The sequence below is a fragment of the Artemia franciscana genome, chromosome 18 (genome assembly GCF_032884065.1).
Source record: "Artemia franciscana chromosome 18, ASM3288406v1, whole genome shotgun sequence".
Taxonomy (NCBI): domain Eukaryota; kingdom Metazoa; phylum Arthropoda; class Branchiopoda; order Anostraca; family Artemiidae; genus Artemia; species Artemia franciscana.
In genome coordinates, this window is record NC_088880.1 from 16772100 (window position 1) to 16795800 (window position 23701).

The 23701-nt window shown below is 33.9% G+C and overlaps 1 protein-coding gene across 1 annotated transcript in view; it reads right to left on the minus strand.

Annotated features, from left to right (window-relative positions):
* The window catches only part of LOC136038680 (arginine kinase), an 83317-nt gene that overhangs the window by 36023 nt on the left and 23593 nt on the right, over positions 1 to 23701 (minus strand). The window lies entirely within an intron of this gene.

Genomic DNA, 23701 nt, shown 5'->3' on the forward strand with positions numbered 1-23701 from the left:
GCAGTTCAGGATCTGCAAGACCAAACCTAGAATCTAACATGTTTACAGCCCTGATTGGAAAACTCAATTACAGCCAGCTCATAAAATTGGGTTAAAAAAGAAGTCTTGGTACCATGACAAGTTTGAAGTTATATGTACAAAAATCCATACTATATTTGCATGATTAAGATCAGGTTTATGAGACCACTTTAAAAAGTAAGGTTACAATTAAAAGTTTTGAACGAAACTTCACATCAAAAAGAAAATCGCCCTGTGAAACTAATCTAGTTAGTAAATCCGTATCCAAATATGTTTTAGGGAGACATCGCAGCGTTAAGCAGAACCATTTTTGCTGCCAATATCTATGTTGTTGCCAGGAAGCATAAAGGTCTTCATCACAACACCATCATAATAAATGTTTTTTTTGAAAAAAGTGCAAAATGCACTTTTTTGTAAAATCCTTTTTAACTCTTAAAACAGGCACTAGCAGTTGCAACTTCCAATCGAATGATCCCCCGCCTAAGTCCCTATGACTACCCATTCTAACGAAGTGTTCAGAACAAAAAAGAAAAAGATATATAGACACCAGATTGTTCTTTACCAAGTGCCCCCAAATGGTGGTATTTCATTTACTTTTGAAAAGTTTCATAAAGATTTCAATCACGTACGTATCAGGACCTTCAAAAGCAGGTACCTTCCAAAAAATTGTTTGAGATCTTCCGTCTAATTTGACGGTATTTATACGACAGCTTTGACTATGTTTCTAAGAAGTTAGATAACATCAAAAGTCAGCTTTTGTTGCTAGGACATGAATCAAACGTTTACACCCAACGGGTGTACATTGCATAAACGGTAGGGACGATGCACATGGTTAGAGAAAAGTAGCTAATTGATTTTTGCGTTGGATACATTTAAAGAACTTAGTTTCTCAGTCCTAGCTGCAAGCAAGGAGCTTTTTGCATAAATAATTTCAAGAGATACTCGAGAATTTTTTTTTTTTTTTTAATTTACATCGAATATAATTTTTCTTCCTTTTAAGCAACAAACTGAGTCATTAGATGAAATTGGCTTCATCTTACTAGCCTTCTTCATTTCCAAAAAAGAAGAAACGAAGCTCAACTTGTTGCTAAGCAACCACAAATTACTAAAGTATTGCTAATTAGCGTGGAAAAGGACCTGACAGTATCATTTTAACGCTCTAATAATAATTATGGAAAAAAAATCCTCATTGGGATATATCGAATTATCCTTCGTTAACCTTCTATTGTATAGGATTAAATGATGCTATCAGAATTTAGCTTGGCCTCTCAGGAATTAGAAATGATATCCAAGAGAGGTACATTATTCCACTTATAAAAAGACATTTGTAAAATTTGGGAAAGTGGTTTTTACCATATAAACCATAAAACTACCATAAAAACTACCAGTTTTTACCATAAAACTACCATACAGCCACAACAGACAATAAAATCTTTTTATCACGCTGAACAAAACTTCCAGGTTTTACAACGACATATATCAATATAGGTAGTTTAATCTAAAAGAAGGCTGACTATAAGCTTCCTCGTAGGTACTTAGAAGTCGTTACTGGCTCAAAAAATGTAAAAAAAAACTGAAAATGTAAGGCGACTAAGGTCTTGCCTTCATTCAGCTTTCATAATCAAAATTATCAACGAGATTTCAGTTTTTGTATTCCATAGCAAGTTTTTTTTTTTTTTAACTAGATACAATTGTTCCTTTTTTTTTTTTTTTTTTTGGGACATCACTGAACCCATAAAAGTAGGCTATATACTAAAACTTGAATACAAAGAAAACTTATACTGGACAAAAACCAACAAATTTATTGTGCATGTTACCAGAAAGCACTGTACTCCTTGCATACTACGAAAGCAAGGGTTTTGTTCATGCTAAATTATCATAAAAATGACCATTTTATTGAAACTCCTTTAAGGTGTTTAAGGCAAGGTAAAACGACTTTGGTGCCAACCTTTTATTTCCTTAAAAGGTAGCTTCGGAGGTATTAAAATTCAAGTGAGTCAACTCTATTTCAGGAAAAACTAGTAAAACTAAATAAACATGAAAAGTCAAAACAGGCAAAATGTATGAAAATTATACGATAAATTACGAAAAAAAAAATCATGAAAAATTTGAGATTTCTCAGAGGGCTGAGCCCAAAAGGAAACAGCCCCTGTGCACAGGTTCTGGTTTCTAGGAATTTCTGCAACCATGAAACTTGACGTATAGCATTTTGAATAACCAAAATGAAAAGTTTTAGAACAAAAAAAAAAAAAAAACTCGAGATGTGGAGAATTAATCGATCTCGATCCAATGGGTGTAATTTGTAAGAGTAAGATGTAAATCTTAATTTGACAAAAAAAAGTCACATAAAACCTTTTGGAAAAATTTAGCTTCTTTGTTTCTAGTTGCATGACACAGCCAAGGGACAGTCAAGTACCTTTACCTTAATTACTCATTAGTTACTGAAGCATCAAAATCACCAAACCTTCCTATTCCCAGGAGCTGGCCTTTAAAATTGAGCAATTTCCCTAATGTCCGACACCTCACGCATTTTTACTTCGAAGGGAGAAAAAGAAATAGCCCAACAGACACAAGTATATTCGAAGGGTTTTTCTCGTTTAAAATTAGTATAGATAAAACATAAGAGGATTTTTAAATATTGCCTTTTTCAAGCTTTCCAAATTAGGTTTATGTAATTAAAAAAAAAAAAAAAAAAAAAAAAATTCTGATGGAAGTAAACAACTAGGCTGAAACTTAAAATGAACGAAAATCCTTGCTTGGTAGTCTATAATTATAATTGGCATAAATAAACAAACTGAGGATATTTCCCTGTATTTGTATGATTATGTAAAACTACAGCTTTAAACTACTCAGTTTCAAGAGAGCTTTTCTTGCCCCTCTCAACATGAACATACCTCCTGCTTATTTATGCGCCTAAAGCGTTCCAAGTTATTAATATAAATTAAAAAATCTAATAAGTTATGAAAACAGAATATCTTTCCTGCATAGTAAAAATAAAAGGTATATGATCTTTTACCTTTTGAGTAGAATTGTGTTTTAAGTTGGATGGTGTTTCGGTAGACGGAACAAAGACTGTGCTCTAGATTTAAAGATTGATTATGGAAAGGCGTAAATAATAATATAACCCGTTTTCTCTTTGCTTAATTTTTCGTATTAAAAAAATCGCACAGATATAGATGGCGTCCAAAGAGTATTCTAATACACGAGCATAGAGAATATATGCTGCCACCACTTTTAGCTAGCAATAATTTGGGTTTTCTCCACATATCAATAACAAACAGAATATATCCTCTAGTAAGGAGTTTTATATCATTTTAACGATTTTTTTTTTTTCCGATGTGATATCACAAATCAGTCTGTGTTGCCCTCGGTTACTCTATGTGTAATGTTTGTTTTGTTTTTCGTATGATTTCCCCACTCTGTATTAGGTAATAATGTAAGACGATACCTTTATTCAAGTATGTTTTCCTGCGATACCGACAAAGGAAACAGGTATTTCCTTTTTAGAGCGTTCATGTTCGATTAAAATCATTAATTTCTTCATGATATCTTTCAATTTTTATTTTCTATGATTCACTACCAACGTATTTTTATTTCTCGGACGACAAACACTTTCTTATTTACATTCTGCCTAAGCAAGAAACAACTAATGACACATCCGTACAAATAAGTGTGAGCTTGTAGATACATTAGAAAGTATATATTGATATACATTAGCGCGTATTATATGAATAAGGAGCGTATAGTTGCACGTATAGTTATAACTACCATCTCGAAGTTATTTTTTATAAACCTAAACAAGTAATTCCTCAGACAACATTGCCCTTTCATTTACAATGAACCCTAATATATATTAAAAATGGGTGAAGTTTTTTTTAATAAAACAGGGAAAATAAAATAAGAACTTATTTATAGAAAAATATTGTTTGTAATTTGGTGCTTCGTTTTGAAATACCATATCAGATTTCGTTTAAATACGAATTTTCTTTCCATGTTTTTTTGTATAGCGTTTATGTTTTTTTTTGGGGGGGATAGCGTTTGTTTTTTTTTTTTTTTTTTTGCATGGTGTTTTTTTTTCATCTTTTTTTTTGTTTTTTGCATAGCGTTTATTTTTTTCTAATATTTTTGCTTCAGTCGTCTTTTTTTTTACCTTGATAAATGCTTCTGGATGTAAAGTCGAAATATTTGGACTTTTATTATTACTTTTGTATTAATAAGTGTTTTATTTTTACTGACTTATTAAAAGAAAATTACCTATTTTTAATATATTCCACTTTCAATTATAGACTTAAGCAAAAATCTAATGCTGTTAATCTGCACTACTGCAGTAAATAGGGCAAAAAAAGAAAAAAAAAAGTACAAATGTTTCTTCCATTTATGTACATTCGTACAGGCAAATAATCTACGTTGCTTCTTCCCTGATTGGATAACATTAATCATAACAAAATGCCTTCGAGTTCTAAATTTAACATTTTTGACTTGTGTTCCAAAGAATATAAATATAAGAAATTATTTCTTTGCTTTATTTGTAAATGTCATATAATCACAGCATTCGGTAAGGAATTGCGGACCATTTCGATTGCTATTAGCCATAAATTTTCAAGAAGAAGGAAAAGGAAAGGAATAGTCCGGAGTTTCTTCCCTTCCACTAAATTACGAGATATCTACCTCACTTGGCACAAAAGAGAAATTATAAATTCTCATCCTGAAATAAGATGAAGGCGGTCCTTTTTTCTTCGTCTTTTTATGCAGCTCAGTTGGAATACAAGAAAGATTCGGAATAGAATCAGCGTTTCCAAGTTTGAATGAGAAAAGGAGGGGAAATTACAACACAAAATTCATATGAATTTCAATTGGCAATTACTATTCAATTGCCTTTTTAAAAGTAGGAGACACATTTGTAAACTTTAATTTTGGCAATGACTACTGGTTTAAATCATCTACAGCAATCATGTGCAGTAACATAGTTCTAAGTTTTGCTGAAAGTCTTGATTATTTTTAGGTTGGGTAGGACTGTTCTAATACAAAATCAAACTGATAAAACAATTACTATAAAGAAACTAGTCATTTTGAGTTGTGATACTAGCTAACTGAGTTGTCGTTTTTGCAAATCAGAGAGCTTGCAAAAGATTTAGATTGAGACCAGCGTTGCCAACACGGTACAACTGTACCGTTTTCGGTACAATTTGGAGGTCCTAGTACAATGCGGTACATTTGGAAATGATTTGATACAATCAAATTTCCCGGTACATCTTTGTTTTACTAGCTCCTTTTTGATACGGATATCTGTTCAATTACTAGTTTATCGAAATTTTCCGCTAGTTATAGAACATTTTTAAACTGCTGTTCAGATGGTACAAATTGACGATTGTTGGTACTTACCCCACCCCTCTGGAAAATGACCCTTAGAAAATAGCCCCCATGGAAAATAAGGCTTTCCAAATCTGAGAATTTTATTTGTTTTTTTTTTTCTTAGGGGGAAAAAATTTTGGTATTTTTAGCGCAAGACAAGACAAAGACAAGTGACAAGAATGTATGAGAAATATATAATTTGGGCTATATATTTGCACATATGGCGGTGGGGGGCAGGTAAAGTATTTGGACAGTTTGAAGTCATAGAACAATTCTTTCTTATAATATAAGATTATATTTCTTATAATATAATCTTTATTATGTTTCTATGTAATATGCAGAATAATTGTACCTAACACATTTTGCATGCAGACCCACTATACTTTACCCTCCCCCCCCCCCAAATGTGCAAACCTATAGCCCAAATTTATTACTAAAGTAACGAAGAAACTGAAAAAAAAACGGTTTTTTTGTCAAGTTTTAGACAGCATAAACTTGAGTGAGTGGCGCATAATACACAAGTACCAAAATTCCTTCTCCCTACGGAAGAAAAACTTAAATAAAATTAAAACGCTTGGAAAGCCTTATTTTCCACAGGGGGTATTTTTCTCGAGGGTGTGTTTTCTGGGTAGGGGGTATTTTTCTCGATGGGTTATTTTCCGTCAAGGGGGGGGGTATTTTCCGCAGGGGGGGTGTTTTCCAGGCATTTATAGCGGGGGTATTTTTCGAGGGGGGAGAAATAGCCGGCCACGCAAATGGACTTCTGGCAGTGCAACTTTAGTTGGCAAACTAGAACAGTTTATTTCAAAGCGTTTGTAACACTGATTGAGACTCAAAATGGTCCGAGTCTTCGAAATTGTCAAGAGTCTTCCAGTAACATATTGACTTTTCTAATAAGGAACAAGTCAGATAGAAATTCAGCATTCCTAAGACGGGAGAGCCTATAGAATAAGAGATAATAAATAAGCCTATTAGAGATAGGCTGAGGGGCACATTTCTCAACAGTTTGGAACATTTTTTGTTCCGGTTTTTTACAATTCGTTTTTTAAGAATCCATTTGTGGAATGGTCGGAAGCAAAGGATTTTACAAACTGTAATATGGATTCACATGGCAATCATCGCTTGCTATCAAAAAAGAAGTTCATAGCAAAATATTATATTACCGGAAAGCAGAATGGGGAAAGCACAAAATTAATTTTATTGTAAATATAAAAATTTTCAAGCAAGTAGTTATTCAAAACATTGAATAAACTGAAACTTACTGGGATATAAGACCGGATTTTTCTATTCGTAATAAAAATATTCCTCCGCCTTTGTCCAAAGACTTCCTCTGGTTAGAAAAACATAAGCTATGCCGATTTCTTATACATTTAATTATCTATGAGGTTTAGCGTGCGCCCCTAAAAACTGACTACTCTGCATAGAATTAACTTTGAAGTACGACAAAAATTTGGGAGTAGCAGATGGTTTTACTAAAGGGTACACCACCAAACGTTTATGACTAAGGATAACCCCGTAGTAAGTCCAATGGCCAGTGCATACCACTTGCTAAATAGGACGTACCCAACTTTTGACAAAGAGACGCTAATCTGACTTCATCTCAAATAAAAAGACTCATCATAACCGCTTCTCCAGGAAAGCAACTCGTCAAACCAATTATAACACTTTTTCGGGATAGAAATAGTCCGTTCTCTACGTCTGAACCACAGATATATAGAAGATCTGCCCAATGAATCTTCCTTTATTTAACGTAAAGAAGTTAACGTGTTTTTTGTTGTTTTCTTGACAGTGATGAACAGAGAGCTGAGATTTTCTCTATGCTTAACACAAAATCAATATAGCCCTTCAACCAATTGCGTTCTACTTCCACAAGGCTTTCTGTTCGAGAGCTTACCAAAAGGGAAAAAACAAACCAGCCAAGATTTTCTATTCAAGAGGACTGTTGAATAAGCAAAAACGTCATATTAATACAGTCAAAGTAATTAGAAAGACACAAAAAATGATGGGTTTTTGTAAATTAAGAACAAGAGGGGGGAGAACTAATCAAAATAGGAAGATTATTCCTCAAATTACAGCTCTAATAAAGAAAAAGTCGAATAGGATTGGGATAAATAAAAGGACCACCAACTCAGCCTCAGCAAGAGAGAAGAACTAGTTTTCTGCCAAAAATTTTCGAATAATACAATTTTTGCATAAGCAAAAACTCTGTATGAAAGTAACTGAAAAGATATCATCAATGATGGGTTTTTGGCATATCATCAATGAAGTGAAAACAATAGGGAAAACAATGGAATAGATATTATCCGTACAATGCGTTGGATGAGAAAAAATCTAATAGGTTCAAAAGACTACATTTGAAAAGGCAGAAAGATATAATTTTACATTTGAAAATTTGACTTTAGAAGAAAATTATTTCAAGATACATTTCGACGAATATGTTCAACAGCTTTTTGGAAGATTTTGAGGTTTCTTTTTAAGGTTAGTTCAATTTCAAAGTCAAAATATTTTAAGGATAATTTTCGAAATTTATAGAGTCGATAGCACAGCATTATCGCACTAAAGAGGTCCTGCTTGCGTTATAGTTAAGAAAAGTTTTGAAAAAGAATCAGTAAACTTTAAAACAAATTAGTTACATTATCGTCCCCATAAGGCTACATCATCTGATGCAACTACTACAACTCTAAAGACAGTTAACAATAGAATAGAAGTTTATGTTAATGTAAAAAATTAGTCGAAACCGGTCACCAAGATTTTTCTGCTTGAACATTTAGGTCAACAAAAACATTTTTTCAGGCCAAAAAATTATTGTATAGAATTTGGAACCAATCAGTGTGTTTGAAAAATACGGTGATTGCGAAGCATTCCCTTTTTCGTTCTTGACTTTTTGTGTAGCGATAATGAAAAAATTGACAAATATTGTGATTTCCACAGATAAACGAAGGAAACTCGTGGGTATGTAATACATGGTAGGACAGCGATTGGCCGCAACAGAGATATAGGCCACGCTCAATTAGATCTTTCCCCGGTAGACATATATTGCAGGTAAAAAAAAGAATAGTTAGAAAATAAAGCCATAGAAATATGCAAAACGTCTGAAAATCTACTACACGAAACGGTCTATGCAAGAGGGAAGAACGAATTTCCTATATATTAGATATTATAAAATTCGGGAAAGTGTAAATAAATGGAATGGTATATCAAATATCCAAATATTTGGGCCTAAGAATATGCTATTGTTTTTATCCCCAATTATCTTAAATTCTTATCTGAACTGGAAAATATATACAAGAAAGGACATGGATTATATATATACAAATATATACAGGACATGGAAAATATATACAAGAGAGGACATGGATTGAAACCAGAGAGGAAACTGTTTGAGGAAGGTAACCACCCCTCCAGTGTTTTTGGCCCGTCAAGAGAAGATTTAATCGGTGAAATCTCGATGAAGAGCACAATTTTTAATCCTACTTAGTTTCTAAGCTAAATAAGTAATATAAACATAACAGAATATCCCTAAAAAGTGGATAAAAAACCATAAGGAAATCTACTAACTTCGTCACTTATTGCAGTGATTCTAATGACTAGAAACTCTGAAACATTATGTTTATTATTAGCCAAAAAAGAGGTAAGAATTGCCAGTTTAAAGCATAAAACATTGGCTTTCTTCCCTTAACATATTGGTTCGTAATTTCTCAACAGATTTCATATTATCTAGTAATTGGGGCACCCAATAAATAAAATTTCTCAATATACCTTCAAGTGGACAGTTTAAGTATTACTGAAGCTAAGGCTCACCACCTAAAGCTTGAGTTTCATGAAAAACATCTGCTATATTTCGGGACGGGAGAGCAGTAGTAAAATTAGGAAAAGTGAACAGATATAACCAAATGAAAGATATCGCTGATTCGTTTCGGAAAAAAGGAAAGTAATATTCAAGACTAGGTACAGATCGTCATATAAGTGATGGCATCGATGCCTTGATTAGGAAAAACAACAATTAAATTTCGGGAAAGTGTCTCTACGATCTCCCTTTTTCAAAATTGGCAGACCATCTTTCAATATCACCTCTGGTTGGCATTACTAAGAGTTCCTGATATTTTATTAAAGATTTGAAAGACCTCTTATCTCAGTATCCCCAGGACCTCCCAAATAGATCAATAAAAGATACGATAATTGATTGAAGGACCCAAAGACAAATTCCATTTTTCCTTAACGAAAATTTGCATTCTCTTCTTTTAGAAATCCATCTTAGAAACTCGGGACGCAAGATAGAAAGTATTTCCTTTGAAGTTGGAAAAACTTAAGAAATCAACTCGGAATATTCTATATCTAGACCCTCACTGCTAATCATATCAAAGACAAGAGAAAAAAGAATGAACAAGAAAGGAACAGTGGGAATAAAAATATTTGTAAGTCATATTAAAATAAAAAATAGGAGAAATATCCTGGCTTTGTAACTAAATAATAGAGTATGTTTCATGGCTCGACATCTGTACTGATAAAATTTAATTTTAGAATGAATGAAAAATCTAGGTTTTGAAAATTTAAATACAGAAAGTTTTTCTTTACGAAAAATGAAGAGTAACAAGAATGGCATAAAAAATAAAAAAGAAACAGTAAAAACCAAAGAATGAATATCAGTAAAATAAAATTAGGAAAATATAGAGAAAAATTAGATTCTTGGAACTTGTGCGTAAGTAAAAAGAAAAACAAGAAAAGAACAAGAGCTAAGGGCTCATATGGCACTTGTGACGAGATCGGAAGAGCCACGAGCTCATATGGTATGAGCTCTAGCAAAATTCTAAGAATCAATAGATTGCTTTAAAAGGAAAATCAGAGGCATAATGCCGGTCGGGATTTAATTAAGAGCTCTGAGTCACTAGGTCCTTCTAAATATCAAAATTCAATAAGATCCGATCACCCACTCGTAAGTTATAAATACCTCAATTTTTCAAAAAATTTTCTCTCCCTTCAGCTCCCAGATGGTCGAATCAGGAAAAACGACTTTATCAAGTCAATTTGTGCAGCTCCCTGACACGTCTACCAATTTTCATAGTCCTAGTACGTCCAAAAGCACCAAACTCGCCAAAGCACTGAACCCTGCCCCCTAACTCACCCAGAGAGCGAATCCAGTCCCGTTACGTCAGTCACGAGTCTACGACATTTATAAGCGTTTTCCAAGATTTCCAGTTTCCCCCTCCACCCCCCCCCCAATTTCAACAGCTCTGGTCTGGATTTGAAATAAGATCTCTGAGACATGACTTCCTTCTAAATATCAAACTTTATGAAGATCCGGTCATCCGTTCTTAACTTACAAATATCTCAATTTTTCTAATTTTTCCAAATTAACAACCCCCAGTTCCCCCAAAGAGAAAGGATCCGTTCCAATTATGTCAATCACATATCAATAACTTGTGCTTATTCTTCCCATCGAGTTTCATCCTGATCTCTCCACTCTAAGCGTTTTCCAAGCTTTCCGGTTTCCAAGATTTTTGGTTTCCCACTCCAGCTCCCCCCAATGTCACCGGATCTGGTTGGGATTCAAAATGAGATTTCTAAAGCACAAGATCCTTCAAAATATCAAATTTCATTAAGATCTGATCACCCGTTCGTAGGTTACAAATACCCCATTTTTTTCTATTTTTCCCGAATTACCCCCCCCCCCCCTAACTCTACCAAAGAGAGCGGATCCAGTCCGGTAGTGTCATTCACTTATCTTGGACTTGTGCTTATTATTCCCACCAAGTTTCATCCTAATATCTCCGCTTGAAGCGTTTTCCAAAATCCCCCCCCCCCAAATGACACTGGATCCGGTCGGAATTTAAAATAAGAGATCTGAGTTCCGAGGTCCTTCTAAATATGGAACGTTATTAAGATTCGATCACTTCTTCGTAAGCTAAAAATACCTCATTTTATTAATTTCTTAGAATTAACCCTTCCCCCCAACTCCCCCAAAGAAACCAGGTCCGCTCTGGTTATGTCAATCACGCATCTAGAACTGATGCTTATTTTCCCCACCAAGTTTCATCCTGATTCCTCCGCTCTAAGCGTTTTCCAATATCTTAGGTCTCCCCCAACTCCCCCCAATGTCACCGAATTCGGTCGGGATTTAAAATAAGAGCTCCGAGACGCGATATCTTTCGAAATATCAAATTTCAATAAGATCCGATCACTCCTTTATAGGTTGAATATACCTCATTTTTTCTAATTTTCCAGAATTAACCCTCCTCCACCCAGCTCCCCCAAAGAGAACGGTTCCGTCCCGGTTATATCAATCACGTATCTAGGACTTGTGCTTATTTTTCCACCAAGTTCCATCCCGATCCCTCCACTATAAGCGTTTTCCAAGATTTTAGGTTTCCCTACCCTAACTCCCCCCAATGTCACCTGATCCGGTTGGACACGATACCCTTCCAAAGATCAAATTTCCTTAAGATCCGATCACCCGTTCGTAAGTTAAAAATACCTCCATTTTCTAATCTTTTCAATTTAACCGTCCACCCAGATGGTCAAATCGGGGAAACGACAGTTTCTAATTTAATCTGGTCTGATTCCTGATATGCTTTCCAAATTTCATCGTCCTAGCTTACCTGGAAGTGCCTAAAGTAGCAAAACCAGGACAGACAGACCAACAGACCGACCGACAGAATTTGCGATCGCTATATGTCACTTGGTAGATACCAAGTGCCATAAAAACCAAGGTACCATTGATTACAGCAGATTGAAGCTATTGCTGAATTTCTTCCGGTAAGTAGTTGTTTAACAATTCGACTACCGAATTTATTTTTACGAACAACCTCAACATTCAATTAGTAAACCTATGCTAAGTTAACTTCCAAAAACAGATGGCAATGAAATCAGGCCACGTCCCTAAATCGCGCAAGTATTTTGTCTCTTAAATGATTTAATTTAGGGTGCATTCCAATATTAATAATAATCACAATCAATGACCATTTGCTTTCCAAAATACCAGATAATAATAAAAAGTCCGTCAATTCTCTGCATTGTATGTGCATAAACTAAAATTATGGGCAAATTAGGGGTTGAATCCGCATGTATGAGCCATTTTTAGATGAAGTTAATAACAAATAATTAATTACAATTAACGATAATTGGCTTCTGGATTGCACCCTTAGCGTCCAATTTCCTGTATTCCAATTAATTTTACATAATTTCAATAAAAAACGAAATGTAGAGTTTTCATACGAAGTCACCGACAAGTTACAATTAATATTGCTCTTGAAATGACATTGTAAATGTCTTGAGGTTGACATTGTAAATCGTGTCAAAAATATCCCAAGAGGAGTACCAACATAAGTTGAATTTACACACCAACTGGAGAGTGCTTCCAGAGTGAGCTTAAACAGTCTTAATTTAGTTGATTTTGTCCTCTGAAAGGTAATCTCCAAGCAGTTGACCTAAGCTGAACTCGAGACTAACACTATTTGACATCTTTTCCTACAAATTGATTAAGTGAAGATCTCATTTGGGAAATCCCTTCTGCTTGCTGTAATTTCTCCTTCACACTAACTCCAAAACTTGCAAATATATGGGTACAAGAAAAGCACAAATAGTTACGTATTTCAAACTACTCTCCAATCAATTTATTTATCTTTGATACACAATGATCTGTCAACATAATATGCTTATCACAGGGGCGTATCCATGATCCGATTTACGAGGGAGGGACGGTAATAGTAAATTGTATAATCAAACGAATTTGTCAAAAGTATAACAGTAAATGGAAATCCCGATTTTAAATTGTTTTTCTTCAAAATATCCCGCTAAACAAATAAAACCTACATTCAGAAGCATTTTTGAACATAAATCATCAAATCTACTTTATTTAATACTTTATTAATTCATAAAATCTTTATACATTCCACAACATATTTTATAAGCTAAAATAATAATTTGCATAATAATTAGACGAATATTTTAAAAGTTTATCAAAATCCGCATGTGATTTGTCAGAACTCCATTTGGCTCATTCATAAAAATCCGTGTACATCAAAAAACATATTTCAGAAGCTTTAATATTAATTTATGCAATAACTAAATGAATTTGTCAAAGCCTTATCAAGGTTCCGTATATGATTCATGAGAGCTTCAATTAAAGAGGCCAGAGTGAATCCCAAATAGACTCGATTCCCTGAAAACCCTTGTTAAAAGTAAAAAATACTATATTATACGGTTTCTTATTTTCTTTGGAATCAGTTTATGAGGAACAGGGTTTTGGAAGGTAAATTTTCCTCCTGATGTAAAGGCATTGGCGGTTTAAGATACCTATAATAACAATAAAAGCAACGTTAACGAAAACAATAACGACGTCTATGTTAATTGTCACAATAGCAACATTTATCCAACAGTTCGAAATAACGAACTGTACGTAAGGACCGACTCAGCTCAATAGTAACCCAAAACTCTAATAAACGGAAGTTTGATAATAATAATCGATACTTTAAAAGAATTGGGTTTCCATGTTGATATGCAATTCCCTAGGGTTAATATTACCCATCAAAAGCTACGAGCCTGAGGTAAATCTACAAAAACGTGGAATGCTGTGCTTTTTGCCAGAAGAATGATCATTGTGTGTTTTTTCCCACAGATTGATCGTATCGACCCAATGGTCATAGAAGATCAGAAGAGAGCTCATTCGAACGGAAATCAAAAGTTCTTTAATTCACCAAAAAGATTGGTTGATAACAAGCCCCCCTCCCACACCCTTTTTTCCGCAAAGACATCCTAACAAAATTTTGAGACATCCATTTAATTGAACATAGTCAAAAGGTCTAATAACTATGCCTTTGGGGATGATATGACTCCCATAGTCCCTAGAGAAAGGGCTGTAAGTAACGTATTCTGCCCATTGTTCACGTCTAGTTTTAGTTATTGGGAAATATAAGGATTTTTTTTTGGGGGGGGGGATTTTCTGTGGGGGATTTTCCAAGGGGAGGATTTTGTATGGGGAGGAAAGTTTCCAGAGATAATTTTTTAGAGGCAATTTTAGGTGAGGGGGGAGGGGATTTCATGGCAGGATTTCTAAAACGGCCTGGAATTAAATATCAGGAAGCAAGTTTTTCAACTAAAAGTAATCAGCAACATTAAAACTAAAAATGAACAGAAATTAATTCGTATATGAGGGGTTTGCCTTCCTTAACTGTCACTTTTTACACTAAAGTTTGACTTTTTGTCACAATTCTTTATGAAAGTAAGACTGTTCAAACAAGGGCCATTGAATTTGGATGAAAAGTATTTTCGAAGAGCCTTAAGACTTTAGCATGAAGAGCAAGGGTTGAGGAAGAGGCAGCACGCTCCCTCATATACGGAATAGTTTCTGTTTGTTTTTAGTTTTAATATTGCTCCTTAACTTCAGTTGAAAAAAGTTGTTTTTATATTTAGTAAAAATAAAGCACCGACATTACCACGAAAATTCTTTAACAAATAATAAGACCGTGATTTAAAAGCATCAGACACTTGCTTCGTAGCAAAAGTGAATAAACAGACCCATTTCCAGCGTTTAACAGGACTATAAACATAACATAAAACCAATATAAGTGTATAAAAGTTTGCTAGCCTTAAACTCTGAGATCTTATATCATTCTTTTGACATTTACAGCACCATAAACAAAAATGTAACGGCCAGTGAATTACGGAAATGGTCCAAAATATTATTCAAACACATACATTCCTGAACGTGGATTATGAAAGAGGATAGGAAATTGATAAGAGAGAAACTCAAGCCCATTAACATATTTAACATGTTTATATGTAGACAGTTTCATATTCCTGAAAGTATGTAGATTCTTTGATTTCAAACTATTGTTACTAATTACCGAACTGTTAGAACATAGGCTAGTTACAAAAACGCAATCAAACAAGCCTAGCATACGATTTAGACAAAAAAAAATTCTACAATTTGCCATGGCTTGATGGCAACTTAATTTTAATTCAAAGGTCAATGACCGAGTCCTTTGACTTCTAAATTAAGAATCAAGTTGCCATCCAGCCATGGCAAATTGTAGAAAAAAACCAATGCAGATAGTCTGAGTGATAGGCAAAGCTGGCATAAGCTTTTTTGAGGATTGTATACAAATGATATTTTCCACGGGGGAAATTAGACGGACACCGAAATTCACGTTACAAGCCAATCAACCCAGATTCAATTATTCACAAATCTTGATCTTCGACCATATACAAACCCGAAGTAAAAAAAAAAAGCGATTAGAAAAATACACAGCAGATGTTATTGTTTAGGTTCTTATAACTAGATTTAGATACATAACGCAAGATGGCTTAGTTATTTTTTCAGAGACGAATTTCAAGTTCTCTCTAATCAGTTTTTCCTACTTTTGGCATGGAGTAGCACACATTGCCAGAACCCCTGCATTCAAAGAAACAATACCCGCTCAGCAAGTTACTTCAAACAGTGTTAGTCCCGCAAAAGATAAGAATCATCGAAATTAGCATCGATTTCTACCTCATTTACTTTAAATATGGTAAAGGTATTCGTTGAAATATCCAAGCTCAGGTTTCCTGGCATCTGTCAACAATGCTTAGAACGGCAGTACTCAATTCAATGGTACAATATGTTTTATTACTCTAAACTTCGAATTAGGGTGCAACAATGTTTGAAAACAAATCTTCTTAGTAGCCTAGTAAATACATTCAACAAACCCACGAAAGCTCTATTCATCCGAAGAAAAATAAAATTCATTTAAAAGAGACATCCATTACTGCCTGATTCATCGCAAATATGATAAAGGTGTTTTTAACAACACGACCCTAAAGTTCTGGTTTCTTGATATACATCTTTTTCGCATAGAAAACCAATTTCCCATTCAAAGACGCAAAACATTTCCATGATTAAATTAGAGAACAATTACTTTCGTAACAAATTTTTTGCCAGTCACCAATATTCAAAGTACGATACACCTTTATTAACTCTATGAGCGGTGTTTATGCCATGAAAGATAAAAACACTGACATCCATCCAATTTACCATAAACATTTTCTTCTCAATAAAGTTTACCAAAACGTTTACTTCCAGGAGATTTATTGCCTTGTACAACACATTCACAATTTTTTTTTTTGGCGCTCTGAGAAAACTTATTTCATTTCTGAAATTTAAATTGCCTGTGAATGTAAGCTTGGTTCCAGTAGGATTTCTGATATTGATAAGATGTAAGGTTAATTTCAACAAAACAAAGAGACGTTTTGCATAATAATTCCTAGAACAACTTATGCTTTGATTAAAATGGCAGACTGGCGTTAACTAAATAATGATAAATTTGCCTGCCCTCGAATATAACACTATACTTACTTAGCTTGTTTCCAACAAAAATCATTTTTACTTTAGCTACTATAATGTTTTACTAAGGTTGGATATTGCCTAAAGTGAAAAACAGCGTAATAAAGCGGCTCTGACATCGACCTCACCCCGAAACCTACACAAACACAATCTTCACTAAAAGATCTACATTTAAGACGATATCTATGGGTCATAAATCCATAAATCAGTAGAGACAGCAGAAACTGACTTGTTAGTTTACCGAATTTATCCCAGAGATGGGGGTATTTTCAGTCTTTATGAATCTGGACTAGATAAGGCTTCATAACTTCTTACTTCAAACTTCAGTTGCTTTTTAGTTAGTGGGAAAAAACGGAAGAAATCTTAATAATTCGGCCAATCGAGTTTGTAGAACTTTATTTGCTCTAATAATTGAATATATATTTAATTTGTGTCAGTTGAAGTCTGCAAAGAGGGATTTTAGAAGACACTTTTCTATATTGGTCTCGATCTAAAAGTGAAATTTGTAAAGTGCTAGACACCGGGCTATTCCACGAATAGGTAGGCTGTAAAATAGTGCTATTATCGCCATCTGATTTTCAAAAGATCGTAAACGTAGAGATAGACATTACAAGAGAACATTTTCATGATGCTGGAAAACTTTCATATAAACCAGTTCAACAATAATCTAAAAGAAAGAAATCTAAAAGTGAATATTATCTTTTTTTTATAATTTAATTTTGAATGAGCTTAGAAAAAACCTAAACAATACATTAAATGAGCAAAAGGCCATGTAGTCTTGGACCTTTATTGACAAATGCGCACTTGACAGTCTTAAGCGCTACAGACGTAGCGTTCTCTTCTACTGTTTACAAACCGTAAACGTGCGAATGGCAACCGGGCTCTATACACAAAAAGGAGCGTTTTCTTGATCGATAATTAAAATGTGTACAACATGGAGCTCAACGAAGAAAATTTGCTTCACGAGCCACGATGCAACTTGTTAATTTAGACTGGAAGGGCTTAAACTCTATTGTCAGTATTTCGACAAATATTTATTTTTATTCGTTCAAATTTTTAAGTTTCTTTAAGTCAGCGCAAAAAAGGCCCAACATGAATATTAATCTATAACATACACTTGTGTATTTACAACGCTTTGTGGTACAAGAGTTACGATATTGCCATCTCAAGTTTTCGTAAAATATAAAATAGAGATGGCGGCACAAAGCTATTAGTAACAAATTAATAGAAAATATATTTTCTTTGAAAATTTTGATTGTATATTCAATTTTTCTTTGAATGAATCAGAAATCTTTTCAGAAAAATAAAAGATCCTTCTCAAAGATTACAGCCAAGCAGCTGTCTTAAACTCAAAACAAAAGTCAAAGGGGCAAGGTTACGTGTACCGTCTTACATTTTTTTATGGACAAGCAACGGTCGGGCCAACTAATATCAATAATTGAACCTATCATTTTCCCCCTTGATTCTAAGATAATTTCTTTGGTCTAGTTCATTTATAATCTTCTGACAGTGTCAGTTTAGTCCTTAAAATTACTATTTACGTAACGACTATTTACTCAATTAAATATTCAGTTGTGAAAAGAAAAAGGCCTAACAAAAACTTAAGGTCACTCTTCATTAGTGTTTTTAAACATTTAATATAGCAAATTTTCAACGAAAATACCGATCCATAAATGGATGACAAAAATTTGCGTTTATTCACCTCCATAAGTTCTATCCATCTACAAAAGGAAAAAACAATGATCCTACGTCTACGATAGCATGTCGCTCATAAGTTACATTACTTCTTAGGATAGAAACAAATTTTCAAATCGAAAGGGTAGTGATTTATCCCTATCCAAGGAAATGAGTCCTCTGCTCAGAGTGAGTTGTATTTACGTTTAAGCTATGATGACCTTTTTCCAGGGTGGGAGGAATGGAAAAAACCTATCTTCAAATGAACAATATTGTTCCATATATGCTTAAAACTATTTAACAAAAGTAAACTGATGCATCAAAATTTACGAGCCAAAACTGGAAGCATTGTACAAGAATTTTTATCAGGAAAAAAACAGATGAAGTGAATACAGAAAAAATAGACCCTAACGGAAATTCAAATTAGCAAACAAAGTAGAACGGTTTTGAAGAAGAGGCTTATAATGTGAAAACAATTTTTAATTACTTTATAAAGATCAAATCATATGCTAAAAAGAGCTGTTGCTCATAACAGAACTTCTTTAAAGAGATTGTAAATCTTTTGGAAAACAAACATTCCATTAGGTTTTTCTCTTCTTCGAAAGTTTCTGTTACATAAGTTCCATATTCTCAAAATGGTTAATATTCAGATGATTCCAGCTGTCCATCATTAAATTTTTTTAGCTTTCCCGGGCGGATGTCCATATATATAGTTTATTTTGTAGTATATTTTTAATTTTGTATTTAATGAATAAAGAAGCTCAAGTCAAAATACTTGAATTTACATCTAATGTTACAGAAATAGTTCTTTCACAAAGATAATTCAATTTGCATAGATCATTAGATTCCATTTCATTAGAACACTACAAAGTTATAATTTTTCGAATAGAATATTAGGGAAATTGTATAGGCTGATTCCAAATGTACTTGAATCCAAAACTAAGAAGCCTCGTTCTGGGATTCACCCAACCGAGAATTAGCTTTAATCAAAGTAGAGCTAATACTTTTAAACTAACTTTAAAAACAACTCTTCAAATCCATATAAAAACTTTGAGCGTAAAAAACTTACCCCCTCTCCCCTCTTTCTCCAGAAAATCCATTCCAAGAAATAATAGATGACGCTGCCCATAAACGAATAGAATTGGCGAAGTGAGCTAAGCAGATTTTAGTTTCAAGTCGAAACTAAAAGCATTGATTCAAGAATTTCTACTATTCAAATTATGATTACTTTTCGCTAACTTGGCGCCAAGACTCACTTAAATTACTCAAAGACGTTGAGACGTTAAATAGGAAAGGAAGGCCAATTGACAAGCACAAACATTAAATTCTAACTGATGAAGCTTTTATTCGTGAAATATGAACAAAATAAATGGGCAATTAAAATCAACTTTCAATAAGTGCTCGCTTTCTTGTTATTAGAACAGAAAGAGCAGCGACGTTGTCAATATTAAAAAGGGGAATGCAAATGAAAGCAGCAACATAATTTAACCGATAAAAAAAAAACTTGAGTTTTTCTACGGATTCACGCCTAGACTTATCTTAAGTTGAATATCTACAAAGGAGGTATTTTTGGTTCATGCTATAGTACCAGGAATATTGTCTGCAGATTTGTTAAAATGTTTGGAAAAGGAATTTCAAAAAATTTGGAAAAGGGATTTGAAAAATGTTTGGAAAAGGAATTTCCAAAACAGGTGGGAATTTGAAGCAGTCCTGCCATTTTTACAAAAATGCAGTGGAGGTTTTTGTCATTTTCTGAATGCATTAACAGCTCCCAGATACAAGGGGGAGTTTATTTAAGTTGGATAATAATGATCAGTTTCTATCAGTTTTACTCTCGATAAAGCCCAAGTGTATTGATAGTTTCAGAAATTTTATATCTCGCCTTAATTATGTAATCCATTTTTTTATATCCATCTATTATTTTCTAAATTTTGAAAACCGAACTCAGTTAGTAATTACATTTGTTTTTGTAGGTATCATATTTACAGTCATTGGTCAAACATATACATATAAATAAGTATGTTGTTTATCAAAGGAAAAATCGTATCAGAGAAGGCTAATTTTTGTTTAACAGAGTCTAAACTCTGAAATAGATTAATAATCCCTATTTAGGTGTATCCCTTTACCTTTAGAAATAAACTGAAGAAATAATTGAAATTAAAATGAAGTAAAAAATTATATAGATAGTTACATCGTTAGTGAATGGAAAATGAGTTAGAAGTGGTCAGGAGGAAGCTCAATTTCCCTTCATGTCTAGGTTCTGCAGCCAAAATATTATGGCCAGTCTCCCAAGTTCCACCTCACTTCTACTTTACCATTTTATTACACAAAATTTCCATTCATGAGAATCAAGAGGGTTTAGTTCACAAGAAAGTTGATAAAAGAATCAATCCCTGTTCATAAAGGAAGTCTAAAGAACTCAATTATAGTGGAACAAAGCCAACAGGAGAAGGGCATCTGTTCAGGCGGAGCTTTTATAACAAAGGTCATACACCCTAGTTCAAGTCAAAATTAGTATAATGTTTCCGATTTTACAGAAAAAATAAGCCTAGATCCTTCACGATTTCTTCACTTGCTATAGCCACAAAAGCCTATTATTCCATTCTTCAAAACATAACTAACTTGAAAATACCTGTGCTAGGATTACTACTACTACTAGTAGTAACAAGTCGCTGTGGCACCAAGCCGCCGAACCCTCGTCCTTCATCCAAATCTACTCGAAGCTTCCCTCTTTACCCCCTTCCAAAAAGTCTTAGTTTCCTTTGACCCTTTCTTATGACCTTTTCCGACTCCGTACGAGAACAACCCGCTTTTCGGTTGACCCCAGACAGACGTCCAAAGAGCGCAATCCTGGGAAACCTATTATCATTAATATATAAATTATTGTCTACCAATCTTAACCTTTGTTTCACATTATAGTGCAGGACCGGACCACATTTTCACATAACTTACTGTTCGGTATGCGGCCAGTGAAAATGAGTACCTAAAACCATCCCTAGACAAATTCCTTGGAAAACATTTAACGAACCTTCCCCAACCTTTCTAAGCGTCAATGTTTCAGAGTAATACATGACCACTATTATTACCATGACGTCCAATATTCTTATCCCAATTTTCTAATTTTCCCAATTTGACCCAATTTTCTCAATTCCACAATATTCTAATTCTAACTTTACAGAAATACCTTCACGTTCTTCCAAATCTTTTTTGCAACTGCGAAATAACTCCCTGCATCTTGGCTATTCTACTTTTTACATCTTCGCCATCTTTGTGAGAACACTACCCAGGTATGTGAAGCTATCCCCTTGTTAGATTTTTTTTGTTACCTAGCATCAATTCTTAATCTTCATTTATTTCCAATCTAAGCGACTTAGTTTACTTAGCAATAATTTTCAAACCCGTTCTTGAGTCCTGAACGTTCGAAACCTCCAAAAATTCATTCACTTCCCGAACTATTTTATGTAGAACACTGAACGTCATCTGCATAGCCTTAATCTAGAAGAGTTTTACTTTCCCATTTCATACTATGTTCTACATAGCCTATGCCGTGTTTTTAGGGCAAGATCCAACAAAATAATCTATTTAACCGGGAGTAAGACACAACCCTGCTTAACTTCTGATTCCACACTGACCGGACTACTGAAGTCATTTCCTAGCTTACCCGCAGCTATACAACTGTGTAAGTACTTATAAAAATTATTTACTAAAGTATAAACACTTTTTGGTAATTTATCTCTAATTTCGCAAACACTATAGTTCAGAAACGTGCTTACCACGCTACAGAAATCTAGTGACTTACTATGTTTCATTTTTTTTTTGTACTGCCTTGAACTCCTCCAACAAGAAAAACTTCTTTTACTTCCAAATTGTCGAAAATTGTTTCCGTCTTTTCTATATCATTTCCTATAGCTTTTTCACGGTTAGGACATTCTCAAAATGTTTTACCCATCTCTCTCAGCACTTTTTTTTACCAATAATTCAGCCTTTTCCTATCTTCAACTGCGACAAGTCCAGACTTTATAATTCCTCCCAATTTCTGAACATGCCAATACAATATCTCGCTATTATGCCGTCTAGTCCCGTCTTTCACATCCTAAAAAAGGTTTATCATGGTCTCCATTTCACACCTCCTTAATTCGCACATTATTGCTTTCTCTTTGTCCTTAACATTAGTCATATTCTTGTAAGATTTATCATTAAAACTCTTTGTACAAACCCCTTCTCTCTTCTGCTTAAAGCAAATACTCCTAGCTACGTTTCTAACTTTCCTCTCTAAGGCATTTTCCGCCGCTTTGAAAACTATTTTGCTTTTCAAAGATTATTCTATCCGCCTTCTACATTGTCGAATTCGAAACTCATATTCATCTGTTCTTGAATATTTCCTCTCAAATTATCATGTTTTAATTATCCAGAAAATTAATGTCTCCGTCAATTATTCCTAAAGTGGAATATTTCACTATGACTTACACCTTGCACTTCTCGATCAGAAAGTCCTGCCTACATACCTCGTTTTTCCTATCTGAATATATAAATTCTATATCACCTAATTTCTTGTTTCCTAACCATGGGAGAGGAAAATCTAAAACTCCTAACAAATCTAGTTCGAAACGTCCAAATTTATCGGTCATAACGTTCATACGATAATATTTTTTTTTAATGTCTGAACGATCCATATCGCAATTTTCATATTATTTAAATCATTGAAATACTTAAGACCTATCGAAAGCAATGGGTCCCACCAGAGGAGGTCAGGGACTAACAGCTCCTTCTAAATTTTATACAAAGCGCTTAGATTTAGCAGGACGACAAAAAATCTCTGGGACCTCCCATTAAATACAGGCTATGTCAACTCTGGCCCTATCATGGTCACTGCATGGTTTTCAGCACTTGGCACTGCTTTCTAATCAACATGGGTCAATTTCCTGCCCAAGCATTCTCAAGCCTACTGCCTCCGTACCAGGATTGCCTGCAGTTATTTTTGGAACAACCATTATAAAAGATTCATTTTCCCTTCAATTTTTTTTTAACTCAACATAGATCTTCTATACACATTAATAGTCATACGAACTAATAGTAATACTTAGGATTACCCCATGTTCTTAATATCCCTTTAAAATTCAATGAAAGTAATGACGTTTAATTGCTACCAAGCTCTTGTTGGTTTTTGAACAAAAACAAGTTCAAAGTTAAATAAAAAATAATTTTTATTCCCAATAAGCTAATGTTCATAAGCCAAAGATTTCTTTCTACTTAGTCTCCTTCCTATATTACATTTGGCTATTTGAATGAACCTTCCGGTTTGTACCATTTCAGTGAATAAATTTAAGAGTAAATGAATCT